The sequence below is a fragment of the Pavona decussata genome, unplaced genomic scaffold, assembly GCF_977016875.1.
Source record: "Pavona decussata unplaced genomic scaffold, jaPavDecu1.1 SCAFFOLD_186, whole genome shotgun sequence".
Taxonomy (NCBI): domain Eukaryota; kingdom Metazoa; phylum Cnidaria; class Anthozoa; order Scleractinia; family Agariciidae; genus Pavona; species Pavona decussata.
Window position 1 is genome coordinate 14,958 of NW_028145595.1, and position 8,277 is coordinate 23,234.

At 37.8% G+C, this 8,277-nt stretch overlaps 1 protein-coding gene and 2 non-coding genes across 5 annotated transcripts in view; all 3 read right to left on the reverse strand.

The window, feature by feature from the left end:
- Positions 1–8,277, reverse strand: part of LOC146462499 (uncharacterized) — a 66,609-nt gene that overhangs the window by 2,790 nt on the left and 55,542 nt on the right. For all 3 annotated transcript variants that reach the window (XR_014857102.1, XR_014857103.1, XR_014857105.1), the window contains 3 exons: positions 5,724–5,798; positions 4,068–4,122; positions 3,321–3,426 (listed from right to left, as the gene is read on the reverse strand). The gene's annotated coding sequence lies outside the window, so the exon portion shown is untranslated. The remainder of the gene's footprint in view (positions 1–3,320; positions 3,427–4,067; positions 4,123–5,723; positions 5,799–8,277) is intronic.
- Positions 952–1,024, reverse strand: Trnat-ggu (transfer RNA threonine (anticodon GGU)). The gene has a single exon. It is a non-coding gene; the product is annotated as a tRNA-Thr (tRNA).
- Trnat-ggu (transfer RNA threonine (anticodon GGU)) lies at positions 1,202–1,274 on the reverse strand. Its single transcript has one exon. It is a non-coding gene; the product is annotated as a tRNA-Thr (tRNA).

The window sequence follows — 8,277 nt, forward strand, 5'->3', positions numbered from 1 at the left end:
TGGAACCAAAATGTTTGACTTATGCTAGACAAGAGTCTTTTGAGTCTGTGAATGAAATCCTAAAGTGTGTCCATTCAAATGAAAGAGCTCCACTGAGCAGTACTTCCCTGTGGTGCTGTTTATTATGCAGTACAAGGTGGTTCTACCTTTTGAGTACGTGGATGAAATCCTAAAGTGTGACCATTCAAATGAAAGCTACTGAGCAGTACTTTCCTGTGGTGCTGTTTCCCTGATTATGCTGTACAAGGTGGTTCTAACTTTTGATTCTGCCGATGAAATCCTAAAGTTTGACCATTCAAATGAAAGCCACTGAGCAGTACTTTCCTGTGTTGCTATTTATTATACTGTACAAGCTGGTTCTAACTTTTGATTCTGCCGATGAAATCCTAAAGTGAGACCATTCAAATGAAAGCCACTGCAGAGCAGTACTTTCCTGTGGTGCTGTTTATTATGCTGTACAAGGTGGTTCAAACTTTTGATTCTGCGGATGAAATCCTAAAGTGAGACCATTCAAATGAAAGCTACTGAGCAGTACTTTCCTGTGGTATTGTTCATTATGCTCTACAAGGTGGTTCTAACTTACGAGTCTGTGGTTGAACTAATTATTTTCTTCAGTGACATTTCTGCCAAAATTAATTTTTACAAAAATAGCAAAACCGCTCCATACTTAAACAATTCAAAGTTTGAATGACAAACTAGAACCTCGATAGAAAGAAAAGCGCCAAAATTTCTAACTATATTTGCTAATGTATACAAAAATCAGATACGTAATTCAATTTATTAAATTTCAACCAGCTTTGAGCGCTACCAAAGGCATTTAAGAGTCATGTTAAGAGATACATTGTGAACCAAAACTAATTCCAACAACAGAATACCTGAAAGTGAGAAGTGATCATCGCAGTGAATTTTCCAATTTATGCAATTGGAAATTGGAAGCCTGAAAAAAAATTCAGGCTTCAACGGGATTCGAACCCGTGACCTCCGCGTTACCAGTGCGATGCTCTACCAACTGAGCTATGAAGCCACACATTGGGAGCAAGGTCAATTGTAGGTTCCCATTTTCCCGTGAGAGGAGTGAAACGATGTAAAGTATATGAAATAATTCATATATGAACTGCGGATATAGATAAAAGTGCGAAGTGATCATCGCAGTGAATTTTCCAATTTATGCAATTGGAAATTGGAAGCCTGAAAAAAATTCAGGCTTCAACGGGATTCGAACCCGTGACCTCCGCGTTACCAGTGCGATGCTCTACCAACTGAGCTATGAAGCCACACATTGGGAGCAAGGTCAATTGTAGGTTCCCATTTTCCCGTGAGAGGAGTGAAACGATGTAAAGTATATGAAATAATTCATATATGAACTGCGGATATAGATGAAAGTGAGAAGTGATCATCGCAGTGAATTTTCCAATTTATGCAATTGGAAATTGGAAGCCTGAAAAAAATTCAGTCGCTAGGTGTGAGTGGTCTTTAAAACAAACTGTTGCTTAGTGAATCCTAACCACAAGTTAAACAAACATAAACTTCGTTTTGTCAAAATACATCGACTGTAAGCTGATTGACAGTTTAGCCTTCTTCTTTGTTTGAAAGTACTTTGCAATAAATTTAAAATATCACTTAAAGGTTTAAATTATGTGATTTTGAAAGCATTTGTGTGAAATTTTTAATAAAGAAACAGAAGCTACGTGTACATGTACATATATCATGAACTGACAACACAAAAATATTATAATTTATAATTTTACTGCAGGTGCAAATGTCAAAATTGAAAACGTGTAAATTTTCGATAGACAATCCCAAATGTTGCAGTTATGGAAACAAATTTGCAACGCGACTACTATTTTTAACATGTCAAAAAATTGAAGGCTTAATCATTTTGGATTGTTTTCATTCATGACAGTTTACTCTAAAAGATTTTGTTCCAAAACTGTGACTGATAGAGTGTCATTATAAAGTGTTTAATTAAATTTAAGTGTGCAAATTATTTACAGTGGAGATAAGAATAAAAGTGTACAAGGTCCTACAGGTGAATGCAGAGCAATAGCACAAGCAAATTTACCTTCAATCCAATTACTTGTTCTGTCAGGGTTATAGCATACAAATTTTAAAAAGAAGATTTTGTTATACAGTGACGGTCAGAGCAAAGTGAACCAAAAAAAGCATGTACAGTAACATGCGCCCGTTAAAAATGCACACCAGCATCTGCACGTTTGATATGCACATAAAAAACATGTTCACTGAAGTTAATAAGTATGACGTATTTCAGCTACACATATCTTCAAAAAGTCAAATCACAACTGACACAGTGGTATACTACCATTTTGTCATTCCTTTCGACTTCCTACCCTATTTAATTCACGTTTTCCTTGTCTTTTCTCCTGTGTTGCCTTTAAAGAAGCTCAAAAAATTAAAGTTCTTCATTATTTTAGTCCTCCCAAAAACCTTTCCTTATTCTTGTATCTTTGATATTGTGGCTCATTCTGCCTTCTTACTTAGCATTTAAAGTCATTCTTTCTTTTTGTCATCCTGGCCCTCCTACATTTGTAGATAAGTTTTGCTACCTGTGGCGCCAAGAAATTGTACATGTAAAATTATACACCTAATAACGTTGAAGTTGAAGTTGACCTTACTGTTTGATGTATTGTTTAACGCTGTCATTTTATTGTTATTTTCATTGGCTTTTTTGAGAACACAAACAACGCTAGCTATTACTGTTATTAATAAGAAATTAATTTGACAGTTAATTGTAGCAATCGAAGAGGCATGTTAAAAAGTCTCCGAAGTCGCGATTTAGGTCGCAATTTTTTTTTAACAAAAATTGTGCCTGAATTTTTGCATGTTGCCTTCAACTGACTTTTAAAAGTAATAATACCTTCAAGTTGATGTTTTTTTCCCCCGCCGGTTTACACTTTATTTTCAAGATAAAACAAAGCCAAAATATTGAAGAATCACTGAATGTGTGCAAGGAAGCAGACACTTGAATGTGTTTAACCTTGCATGGACCATGAATCAGGGCTGTCACTAAGATTTCAAGTTGCTGGATAAATGCAACAAGTAGGCGGGGAATCAAACAGCTAGGAATTTCTTTTGGTTCCATTTTAATTTCTTCTATTTTCCTATGAAAATAGCCGGGGGCCACGTTATTAGTAACCGGGGGAAATCCCCGGCCCCCGCCTCTTACTGACAGCCCTGGACCATGCATGACAATATGCTGCATTCTGACCATACAATGTGCCCCCTAACCAAAATGTACGATAAATACATTTAGTCTTTTCTTATGCTTGTTATTAATTAATAAGTAAAATAAGTTCCCCTACCTTTATTTTCTGTTTAAGGTGACTGCATGTCTTTGATTGAGTAGTTGATTTTTTCTCTTAATTAATTCTGGCTTCTTAAGGTTCCAGTACACTGCTAACTTGTACCCTGCATAAAAACAAACAACACAGTTAAGTTTTGGACATCAAAAACCCCTGCAGAACTGGCGAACAGATAAAATATTTTATGCTTTAATCAGCTGTTTTAATCAAACAGCGATACCGCCTTTTGGAGGCTCTTATTTTGTTTTCGATCAATTTGAAAAACACAAAATTTTCCAGAAACCATCATGCATAACGACAGTGTTCTGCACTCCCTATCCATTTTAACCCACAGTTGTAAATACTTTAAATGTGTGAGAATGATCTATATATCATTCAAAGTGACACAGGCATACTCAGAAAAAGGAAATCTGAATGCTCCGATCTGGAGACCTTCCAGTTTACATAGTATCTTACAAACTGAAATTCAATGGTCAGGACAAGATTAAGTGTAAAACAAATAATATTAAATAATCACCATAAAAAAGTGAAAAAGTGCAATTTTACAGGGTTTCATTAAGGGACAAGCAACAGGTAAATTGACCGCCTGAGGACATGATTTTGCCTGGCTGCTTTGAACAATCTCAACCAACTTTTTTCCAGAAAATAACATAATTATCCAAGTTCACTTTCTTGCCTGGGTACACTAAACACTTGCCTGCCTGTTCCAAATCTTAATAAAGCCCCTGATTATCAGTTTGAACTCACCTCTTTATATGATGGTAAAGGTCAATGACATCTCCACAACTGAGATCATCAACACCTGGCAAGAGACACATTAGCTTTAGACAATATACTGTGATTGTACACTGAGAGTCAACCTTTAGCCATGCAACAACTGTGGTTCCAACTTTTGAGTCTGTGGATGAAATCCTAAAGTGTGACCATTTAAATGAAAGCTACTGAGCAGTATATTCCTGTGGTGCTGTTTATTATGTTGTACAAGGTGATTCTAACTTTTGAGTCTGTGGATAAAATCCTTAAGGGTGACCATTCAAATGAAAACTACTGAGCAGTACTTTCCTGTGGTGCTGTTTATTACCTTGTACAAGGTGGTTCATACTTTCAAGTCTATGCAATAAAATCCTAAAGAATGTAAATACCATTCAAATGAAAGCTGTTTTAAAAATGTAAAAGCTGAATATTTTTAAAGCTGTCAGGGTGGGGATGGGAGACGACTTTAAGGAGGGGTGGGGTGAGTACTGTTTGAGAAATGTTTGTTATGGGTTATATCTCTTCATGAAAATATATTTATTTGGTAACAATTTCTGGTACGATTTTTAGTGTCACTCAAGTTGTGGCAAAAGTCTAAAAGGAAGTAGTGTTCGATAAGCTATATGAGTTACGGGACATCTTGAACACGGAATCAGGGGCCTCCAGGGTGAGGACCCTTACAGAACCTGAAAATGTCCATGTCTCACCCCCCTGTCTCACTGCATTGTTGTTGAATTGCAGTTTAAAAAGGTCTCCTTATCAATTAAGCCATGAAAACCAAAAACAACAAACCATGTTTTCCATTGGCGAGTTGATGTCATAGGTAACTCATCGGAAACTCGCTTAATTAACAACCAACAAACAAAATTATACTGTCTACAATGACTTCTATGAACATATACATGTACCTGCCAACTCTCACGCATTATGCATGAGTCTCACGCCTGGGGACTAGAGACATCGATCTCACGCATCAAGGACAATTTCTCACGCCTGACTCACAAATCCAGACAAGTTGTTCTAAACAAACTTCATTTCATTTCAGATTTGTTATATATTGTTTCTTCGCTCCTTGTAACAATCGCAAAAGCTTTCAAATGTTTACAATCCATTTGAATCTTAAGTGTTCAAAGGTCATCGGAATATCGTCTGACATTTTCGGCAACGTTCGGAAGTCTTTGGAAAATCATCGGAAATCTTCGGAAGTGGCTTGAACGTTTTCGGAAATCCCGGTCATGTCGAGACAAAAATCTCATGCGTTTGACTCAGAAAAGGTTGGCAGGTATATGAACAGCAGGTACAAGCTATCATGAAATGTCACAAAGAATACAAGAAGCAACAGGGCAAGTTGACTTTATCAACAATAATTGACAAAACAACTTTAATTTCTACTACTTTATACGAATCCGTTGCATCCCCTTACAAATCTATATAATTCAAACCGTTGTAACACAACACCTCCAAATAATAATGCTGTCACGCAAGAGTCACGTTTCTCTTATCTTAAGCTTGGCTGATAGTGACTGGCTCCTTCTTTTCGTAATTAATAGCTCGGAATTATTAACATACAGTCATAAAGACCACCATAAACACTTGAAAGTAAAAAAAGGAGAGAAAAAGATTGCTTAGCAAGCTTAAATTCACGCTTACCGGTTCGCTTTGGTTGTCCTCAGCTCCGCTGCATTCTCGTGCAGTTCTGATCACCATTGTGAAGCAACTTGTGAACTGAAAGATCAACTAGGTGACTTAAGCTTACCTGTATATGAAAAACTACTAAACGACAGCTGACAGAGAGAACATAAACGCGAAAATTGCAGAGTTAATTTATAACCCTTCGGTTACCATTCTGCACACAGAGCTCTAGACAATTTGCGCATGTCTGGCGTATTATGCCGAGAGGCTCTGGGGCCGAGAATGATCGGGTTACAAAGATTGATGGGTAAAATTTCATGTGAGTTGACCGGACCAGCGGTTTTCCTCGGAATGTATTTTCCTCGTGTAAGTTACAATGGCATATCCATTCGTCATCAATGCTAACAAATTGGAGCGGGAGAATTAGATTACTGGAAAATCAGAAGTGCAAGTTACTGAGTATTGGTCAGTATTAATATTCTTTAGCTGACTGAAATATAAGCAAAAAATAAGTGAAGCATTTAAACAAAAAATTTAAAATATTTTCAATTTGTATTTTAAAAAACTGCTGCTTTTAATAAGCCTTTCTATTTTTTTGTCGTCTAATTATTCAAATGCGATTTTCTCTGTAACAGAAATGAATAAACATGATTATTCAGTTTCATCACTTATCAGCACTGAGACACACGTACCATCCCCGTGGTATGGCCAATACCGTACGCATGCGCACAACCATATCACCCGGGCAGTGTCAGCCATGGACAGCTGTTTCGCCCTTATTGGGGCTCATCAGCATGGCATAGCCGTCGGGTCAAGAAGCGGGAGTAAACCCGCGCATCGAGACCCTTTCCTGCCGGGGCGAGTGCATAGCACTCCTTTAAGCGCCAGCTCAACGTGTGTCTCAGTGCTGATAAGTGTTGTTTACAATTTATTTTGAGCACACAGGTCTGTAAGTGATCTTATCCCCATACGCATTGCCGTGGGAGAACTGTTTTGCGGTTCCCAACCAACAGCTACCACTTGCCTACGGTGGAGCTGGCGCTTAAAGGAGTACTATGCACTCGCCTCGGCAGTAAAAGGTTTCCGATACGCGGGTTTACTCCCGCTTCTTGACCCGACGGCTATGCCATGCTGACGAGCCCCAACAAGGGCGAAACAGCTGTCCATGGCTGCCACTGCCCGGGTGATATGGTTGTGCGCATGCGTACGGTATTGGCCATACCACGGGGATGGTGCGTGTGTCTCAGTGCTGATAAGTGTTATTCAGTTTCCCTTGTTTGTGACCTCTAAGCCTCATTGTGAAGCTAAATTTTGATACAATGGAACCTCGATTTAACGAGGTCGCTGGGGACCGGCCAAATTTGTTCATTAAATCGAGGGTTCGTTATATCGAAAACCTCGATATAACGAACTTGAGGGGAAAAATGTTCGTTATATCGAGGTCATAGTTAATGACTGATTTGTAGCACAGGTGACTTCTGTCACGCAATTCAATGCAATTTTCGTCACCCAGAAGTGCCGCGTTTCATTAAGCACGGTGGCTTTCAGTAGCAATTATTTTCACTATTGAGCAGACGCGCAGCTTTTGTTTACAAAAAAACGACTCTTTCAGAGTAGCGATTTAAAAGTGTTGCAACATAGAGGTTATGATCTGTTAAGCGTTTATCTTCTGTCGTGTGTTGACATTGTAATTCGTTATATCGAGGTAGATTTTACGTTTAGGCTTCCGGATTATGTTTGTTATATCGAAGAGAATTCGTTACATCGAGGTTCGTTATATCGAGGTTCTATTCCATACATTTTACTGTAACTTTGGCCGGGACATAGAATATCGTTCGTTATATCGAGGACTTCGTTAAATAAAGGTTCGTTAAATCGAGGTTCCACTGTATATCGAAAGGAACCTATTGAACTTTATTTCTCTTTTTGATTTGAGCCAATTAACTATTTAGCTTTAAAGTTAGTTAGGCGTAATAACGCCATGAATACAAAATTCTCATTAAACCAACAACAAAAGCAATGTGGATGGAAAATATTTAATGGCTTCCTCCGACCCGACGCCATTTTAAAATTCACAAGGCATGTTTAAAATACATAGTGTGTTCTTTCAACAACATGGCACTTAGCACAATTTAATTACAACGTACATGTTGTATTTGCATTTTCAATGAGCCACTGTTTGGTTTCGGTTGAAGGAAATTACTTTGCACAAATAGTGCCGCTATCGAACACAAGTGAACCTCAAAAAGCGACATGTACGGTAAAAGACAGCGTGAGATGCAATTAGAGGAAATTCCACCTGCTTGAAGGCCTTAAAATAATTAAAAAGAGGAGAAATATTGAGCATTCATAATGTGGACATTAAAAAAGGCTTTTCTCTCTTAAAGCTGAGAAATATGAATGCCTACCATCAAAGATCGTTGAATTTTTTCTTACTTTTCTGTACTATTTCAGGAACCTATGATGGAAAATCGCTTAATTTTAAACGACAGCTGAAAATTTAATGCCCTCATTTTAGACCCTGCAATTGCGTTATTTGTTCTCTATTGTTTAATTTCAAAGATGTTTCTTT